Genomic DNA, 8,636 nt, shown 5'->3' with positions numbered 1-8,636 from the left:
CCACACCACTCTCATTACCGACATAATCATTTCACTCTAGCCCATCACCCAGATGAACCAGACCTGACACGACTCTAAGCATAGCAGGCATAGCAAGGTAGGAACAACACATACATATGGCTCAATCAACTCCTACACATGCTAGTGGGTTTCATCTAGTTACTGTGGCAATGACAGGTCATGCAGAGGAAATGGGTTCAACTACCGTAGCACACAGCAGTTTGAATCGCGTTGTCTTAATGCAGTAAAAGAGAGCAGGAGCGAGAACATGGGATTGTATCGATATGATCAAATTGTTGGTTGCTTGCCTGATGGTTCGATGCACGGGTACGTTTCTTCGTTAGGGTAATCACGGTACTCCTCGGGAACAGATCCTGTCGCAAAGGACATCGATACACAAGCATCACCAAACAATGTGCAACAATATGATGCATGCATGAAACATGGCAATATGAGTGTGTTGGGCTAATGCAGCTAAAGCCAGAGGGGTTTGAACAAATTTGAATCAAAGATTCAAATTCCAAATTCAAATATGGCCTTTTAAAGTGCCTTTTCTTGTTCTGCTTAAAACATCAATTTAACTTGTTTGATCATGCATGAAAATAGTACAGATGGGTAGATTGGATTTTTCTGATCATTTTTCATATATAATTTGTCCAATTTGGAGTTACAGAATAAAAGTTATGAATTTTTGAAGTTTAATTAATATTCTGGAATTTCCTGATTTAATTTAAATCCAGAAATTCAATTACTGCGTCAGCCTGACGTCAGTGTGACGTCAGCAGGTCAACGGAACAGGTCTGGGTCAAACCTGACAGTGGGTCCCGCATGTCAGGGTGATTATTTTAATTAAAACTTAATTAAAACTAATCCTGTTTAATTAACAGGGCTGGGCCCCACCTATCATTGACTCAGGGGAGTCAACCAGGGCCCACCCATGGTCAAAGTCAGTGTCGGCTGCCGGCGTTTAGTCGCCGGCGAGCCCGACGCGGCGGCGGAAGTGATTTTGGTCGTTTCGGCCACCAAATGGACCGCGGAGGCCACCGGAGTGGAGCTGAGGGCAACCCGCAGCTCTTGGCGGAGCCCGTTGGGGTCGGGGTGGCCGGAGTCGACGGCGGCGAGCTCGGCTGCGGCCGCCGGGGTTCGGTCGTGCACGGGAACGGTGCTGGAGCTCGAAGTCGAGCAAAGCGAGGCGCTAGGGATGCTCTACGGGGTCTTGCGAACTCGTTGGACTCGCCGGGGTGACCAAATGGTCACCGGAGCTGCGTCGACGGCGAGCTCGGCGACGGCGGAGGTTCGGCCGTGGTGGGGAGGAGGCTACGGTGAGGGAACGAGGGGGAGAAGAGGGGGAAACGGTGGCGTAGCTCACCGCGGTTGCAGTGGCGTCGAAGCGGGCTCGGGGACGCGCTGGAGACGGCGAATTCGACGGCGACGGTGGTCGGAGCCCGAAGAGGGGAACAACGACGTGGCGGCGATGCAGGGCTTCCGGGGAGCTGTAGAGCGGTGGGGAGGAAGAGGGAGTCGAGGCGGAGCTCCTGAGCTAGTCGGGGGAGCGAGGGGTGGTCGGAGTCGGTGGCTAAGGCGAACGGCGGCGACGGTGGTGTTCAGCCGGGAGAGAGAGAGAGCGAGGGAGAGCCGGGGGTAGAGCGAGAGAGAGCAGGGAGGAGGCGTGGCGTCGTCCAGGGACACCGAGGCGAGGAGGGGAGGGCAGGCAGGCAGGGAGAGAGGTGGCGTGGCGCGGTGGCCGTGCGCGCGCGCCGGCCACACGCCTGGCCGACTGGCGCCAGGAGGACGACGGCGGTGGTGGGCTGGGCTGGCTAGCTGGGCCGGCCAGCTGGCTGGGCCGCACAGGTAAGTTTTCCCCCTTTTTTTTTCTATTTCTGTTTTTATTTAATATATCTGCAACTTTGTTGAATTAAATAAAATACCTAGGCAACTCCAAAAATCACCAAACTACTCCTGGTCCATAGTTGGATTATTTCCAACATGAAACATTTTAGTTTGGAGATATTTGAGCATTTAAATGTTTTATATTATTTTAAATGCCCAAATTCAAATATTTATGATTTAAACCAAAAACCTTAGGATGGCCTAGGAAAATGTGCACCACTTTTGGCAGAGGTTCTGAACCAAGGCAAAAATGATGGGCATTTTAGAAGGGCATTTCAGGTTCATTGAAAAATTATTTTAGTAACCCTAGTTGGTTTCAGAGGGGACTGGGGGTTCTGTCATCCCCATTTCAAGTTTCTGATGAAAGAGTAAACATGATGCAACACTCTAATGCATGACTAGCTAGGGTGTGACATGGGCATCCAAGTTGGGTATAATAAAAACTATCATAGAAAGTGAATTGGATGCTATGATCAATTTGATGCTTGATAATTGTTTTGAGATATAGAGGTGGTGATATTAGAGTCATGCTAGTTGGGTGATTATGAATTTAAAGAATACTTGTGTTGAAGTTTGTGATTCCCGTAGCATGCACGTATGGTGAACCGCTTTGTGATGAAGTTGGAGCACAATTTTATTTATTGATTGTCTTCCTTATGAGTGGCGGTCGGGGATGAGAGATGGTCTTTTCCTACCAATCTATCCCGCTAGGAGCATGCACGTAGTACTTTGTTTTCAATGGCTTGTAGATTTTTGCAATAAGTATATGAGTTCTTTATGACTAATGTTGAGTCCATGGATTATACGCACTCTCACCTTCCACCATTGCTAGCCTCTCTTGTGTCGCGTAACTTTCGCCGGTACCATACACCCACCATATACCTTCCTCAAAACAGCCACCATATCTACCTATTATGGCATTTCCGTAGCCATTCCGAGATATATTGCCATGCAACTTTCCACCGTTCCGTTTATATGACACGCATCATCATTGTCATATTGCTTTTGCATGATCATGTAGTTGACATCGTATTTGTGGCAAGGCCACCTTCATAATTTTCATACATGTCACTCTTGATTCATTCCATATCCCGGTACACCGCCGGAGGCATTCATATAGAGTCATATCTTGTTCTAAGTATCGAGTTGTAATCTTGAGTTGTAAGTAAATAAAAGTGTGATGATCTTCATTATTAGAGCATTGTCCCAAGTGAGGAAAGGATGATGGAGACTATGATTCTTCGGAGTTTTAAAAAAAAGAGGTCAAAGAGCCCACCAAATAAAAAAAAGAAAGGCCAAAAAAAATAAAGGCCAAATAAAAAAAGAGAGAAAAAGAGAGAAGGGACAATGCTACTATCCTTGTTACCACACTTGTGCTTCAAAGTAGCACCATGATCTTCATGATAGAGAGTCTCCTATGTTGACACTTTCATATAGTAGTGGGAATTTTTCATTATAGAACTTGGTTTGTATATTGCAATGATGGGCTTCCACAAATTCCCTAGGTCTTCGTGAGCAAGAAAGTTGGATGCACACCCACTTAGTTTCTTTTGTTGAGCTTTCATACATTTATAGCTCTAGTGCATCCGTTGGATGGCAATCCCTACTCACTCACATTGATATCTATTAATGGGCATCTCCATAGCCCGTTTATACGCCTAGTTGATGTGAGACTATCTTCTCCTTTTTTGTCTTCTCCACAACCACCATTCTATTCCACATATAGTGCTATGTCCATGGCTCACACTCATATATTGCGTGAAAGTTGAAAAAGTTTGAGATCACTAAAGTATGAAACAATTGCTTGGCGTGTCATTGGGGTTGTGCATGATTAAATACTTTGTGTGATGAAGATAGAGCAACAACCAGACTATATGATTTTGTAGGGATAACTTTCTTTAGCCATATTATTTTGAGAAGACATGATTGCTTTGTTAGTATGCTTGAAGTATTACTATTTCTTATGTCAATATGAACTTTTATTTTGAATCATTTGGAGCTGAACATTCATGCCACAATAAAGAAAATTACATTGAGAATTATGCTAGGTAGCATTCCACATCAAAAATTCTGTTTTTATCATTTACCTACTCGAGGACGAGCAGGAATTAAGCTTGGGGATGCTTGATATGTCTCCAATGTATCTATAATTTTTTATTGTTCCATGCTATTGTATTAGCCATTTTGGATGTTTACGGGCTTTACTTTACACTTTTATATCATTTTTGGGACTAACCTACTAACCAGAGGCCCAGCCCGAATTACCGTTTCTTGCCTATTTTAGTGTTTCGAAGGAAAGGAATATCAAACGGAGTCCAAACGGAATGAAACCTTTAGGAGCAATCTTTTTGGAACAAACATGATCCAGGGGACTTGGAGTGGACGTCAAGCAACAGAGGAGGCGGCCACGAGGGCGCCCGGCGCGCCCCCTAGGGGTGGGCGCACCCCCCACCCTCGTGGGTCCCTCGAGCGTCCACCGGCCCGCTTCTTCCTCCTATATATACACCCGTACCCTGAAACCTTTAGAAGCAACCACGAAAACCTAATTCTACCACCGCAACCTTCTATATATGCGAGATCCCATCTTGGAGCCTTCGCCAGCGCTCCGTCGGAGGGGGAATCGACCATGGAGGGCCTCTACATCATCTCCAAGGCCTCTCTGATGAGTTGTGAGTAGTTTACCACAGACCTTCGAGTCCATAGTTATTAGCTAGATGGCTTCTTCTCTCTCTTTGAATCTCAATACAAAGTTCTCCTCGATCTTCTTGGAGATCTATTTGATGTAACTCTTTTTGCGGTGTGTTTGTCATGATCCGATGAATTGTGGGTTTATGATCAAGTTTATCTATGAGAAATATTTGAATCTCCTCTGAATTCTTTTATGTGTGATTAAGTTATCTTTGCAAGTCTCTTCGAATTATCAGTTTAGTTTGGCCTACTAGATTGATCTTTCTTGCAATGGGAGAAGTGCTTAGCTTTGGGTTCAATCTTGCGGTGTCCTTTCCCAGTGATAACAGGGGCAGCAAGGCACGTATTGTATTGTTGCCATTGAGGATAAAAAGATGGGGTTTATATCATATTGCATGAGTTTATCCCTCTACATCATGTCATCTTTCTTAATGCATTACTCTGTTCTTATGAACTTAATACTCTAGATGCAGGCAGGAGTCGGTCGATGTGTGGAGTAATAGTAGTAGATGCAGGCAGGAGTCGGTCTACTTGTCACGGACGTGATGCCTATATGCATGATCATGCCTAGATAATCTCATAATTATTCGCTTTTCTATCAATTGCTCGACAGTAATTTGTTCACCCACCGCAATACTTATGCTATCTTGAGAGAAGCCACTAGTGAAACCTATGGCCCCGGGGTCTATCTTTTATCATATAAGTTTTCAATCTACTTTTATTTGCATCTTTTACTTTTCCAATCTATATCATAAAAATACCAAAACTATTTATCTTACCTTATTATCTCTATCAGATCTCACTTTCGCAAGTGGCCATGAAGGGATTGGCAACCCCTTTATTGCGTTGGTTGCGAGGTTCTTGTTTGTTTGTGTAGGTGCATGTGACTTTTGAGGAGCGTCCTACTAGATTGATACCTTGGTTCTCAAAAACTGATGGAAATACTTACGCTACTTTGCTGCATCACCCTTTCCTCTTCAAGAAAAACCAACGCAAGCTCTAGCAGACGGTGATGGGTTGGATGAGATTTACCATGTAATCAAGTTAGTTTTGTTAGGGTTTGATCCCCAGTATCCACTATGTTCTGAGATTGATGTTGCTATGACTTTGCTATGCTTAGTGCTTGTCACTAGGGCCCGAGTGCCATGATTTCAGATCTGAACCTATTATGTTTTCATGAATATATGTGAGTTTCTTATCCTATCTTGCAAGTCTATAGTCACCTATTATGTGTTATGATCCGACAACCCTGAAGTGACAATAATTGGTATACTTCTCGGTGATGACCGTAGTTTGAGGCGTTCATGTATCACTATGTGTTAATGCTTTGGTCCAGTACTCTATTAAAAGGAGGCCTTAATATCCCTTAGTTTCCATTAGGACCCCGCTGCCATGGGAGGGTAGGACCAAAGATGTCATGCAAGTTCTTTTCCATAAGCACGTATGACTATATTCGGAATACATGCCTACATTATATTGATGAACTGGAGCTAGTTCTGTGTCACCCTATGTTATAACTGTTACATGATGAACCACATCCAACATAATTATCCATCACTGATCCAATGCCTACGAGCTTTTCACATATTGTGCTTTACTTATTTACTTTACCGTTGCTACTGTTACAACTACTACAAAACTGCTACCATTACTTTTGCTACCGTTACCGTTACTTCCATACTACTTTGCTACTAAATACTTTGCTGCAGATGCTAAGTTATCCATGTGTGGTTGAATTGGCAACTCAACTGCTAATACTTGAGAATATTCTTTGGCTCCCCTTGTGTCGAATCAATAAATTTGGGTTGAATACTCTACCCTCGAAAACTGTTGCAATCCCCTATACTTGTGGGTTATCAACGGCGTACTTCCAGCACCGGCAGGCGCAGCGGATCGCCTCCACCAACGGGGCACCGGTGGTCAGGGGCAGCAAGAACAGCGAGGGGCGCCGCCTGTGGTGGGGCACCCACGGCCGCTCGCTTCACGCCGTCCTCCAGCACCTCGAGGGCGGCAATGACCCGCCCATGACCTACCCTCCCGCACTGGCCCGGATCGGCGGCCAGTGGATGCTGAGGAGGACGGCGTCCTCTTCTTCCTTCTCCTCCCATTCCTCCTCGTCGAGGTCGCCGGCGCTGCTTAGCGTCAAGGCTGAGCCCGGTGAACATGCAGCACCGACATCGTCATCAACGATGGCGGACGCGCCTCCTCCTTGGCCCCTCCCTGCTTCGTCATGCCGTAGACAGAGCCCGGGCTCGCCGCGGTGAAGAAGGAACCGGGGCTCGCCGCGGTCAAGATGGAGCCGGGCCTCTCCGAGGAGGCGGCCTTGAAATGGGAGTGCGAGGACTGGGCGCAGACAGAGCTAGAGCGCCAGTGCCGCACCCTAGAGCAGTAGTCCGCTCGGCGCCATGGCCGCGACGAGGAAGGAGTCATCGTCCTCGACGACGATGACGATGACGACGCGCCGCCACCGGTCTGCTAGGGCGACGGTGGGTAGGGGTCCAGCAGGGGTGACAGCGGCCGCGTCAAGGAGGAGAAGGATGACGGCGATGGTGGCGACGGCAAGGGCGATGGCGGCGACGGCGACGAGGACTTCGCCGCGCTCAGCGCGTTCTTCCTGTAGCTAGGCTTTTTTTTAAGTTTGCTATGTAAAAAACTGTTAAGCGCCGAACTTTATTTTTAAGTTTGCTATATTTCGCCGAAGTTTATGCCCGTTTGCCGAATTATAGACGAATGTATGTTAAAAAAAGATTTTAAAAAATCTCCTGGGTCGACCCTGGGCCGGCGGCTGGGAACCCGATCGGCCCCAAGCCAATTTTTTCACCTGGTCGCCCCCAGGCGGCGAATTTTTAAGCCCCCTGGGGGGCCAACGGCTGGAGATGCTCTAATCGCATGTGCGCCCGTGTGCAGTCTTGATTACAGCAAATTGAATTTTTACTTGACCCAACATAAGACCGTTCTTCGTTGTACGAGTCATACTTTTTTGTGTGCAAATGTTGTCCAAGTCATGCTTTTTTTTATCAAAGAAGGGCTTCCCCTTCTGATTTTCATTACTGAAAACCAACTTGCAGATTCACAGAATTCAAGCCTAAACAACTAGCATAATTCACGACACAACCGCACAGATCCACACAGACCAACAATCAAAAGCCTCACGGGGAAAACAAGTCTGCCAACCCACATCAACAGAGACATATCGAAGTTTAAGAGGGCACCAAAAAAAGCAGCAAAGAAAACTACTAAAAACGTAGCAGCAGCACAAAGGCACTCATCTCTAGCAGCCTACAGAATCCTTTCTTCAGCCCTCCAGTCTTGCAACATTGATTCTCCAGCCCTGCTTCGATGTGTAGACTTCATTTGCTACTCGCTTGTAACGCCCCGGATTCGATGCGCCAGGTGTCTGCCAGTTATTCGCCGTCGTTGCCATGTCATTTGCTTGCGTGTTGAATTTTATCATGTCATCATGTGCATTTCATTTTGCATACATGTTCGTTTCTTGCATCCGAGCATTTTCCACGTTGTCCGTTTTGCAATCCGGCACTCCTATGCTCTCCGGCGTCCCCCTTTTGTCTCTCGTTGTGAGTGGGTGTTAAACTTTCTCGGAATGGCCCGAGGCTTGCCAAGTGGCCAGGGTACACCACCGGTAGACCGCCTGTCAAGTTTCGTGCCATTTGGAGGTCGTTTGATACTCCAACGGTTAACCAGGTAACCGTAAAGCCCCTCTCTCTTTGCAGCCCAACACCTCTTCCCACAGCCCACAAAACCCATCTAACTCCCCTCCATGCTCTTGGTCGTTCGATCACGATCGTGTGGGCGAAAACCGCTCCTCATTTGGACTCTCCTAGCTCCCTCTACCTATAAAACTAGACCTCCCCCGAAATTTTCGGGTCATTCTACCCTAACCCTAGCAAACTTTCCCCGTCGCCACCGGACATGTCCGCCCGCCACCGGACAAAGTCCGCCGCCGCACCCGCAGACAACCAGATCCCTCCACGTGGCGCGCCGCCGCCGTCCGCCGCCCGCGGCCCGCACGGCCCGCGGCTGGCCCGCGTAGCCCGCGC

This window comes from Triticum aestivum, chromosome 1B (genome assembly GCF_018294505.1).
Source record: "Triticum aestivum cultivar Chinese Spring chromosome 1B, IWGSC CS RefSeq v2.1, whole genome shotgun sequence".
NCBI lineage: Eukaryota > Viridiplantae > Streptophyta > Magnoliopsida > Poales > Poaceae > Triticum > Triticum aestivum.
Note: the sequence above shows the minus strand (reverse complement) of the source record.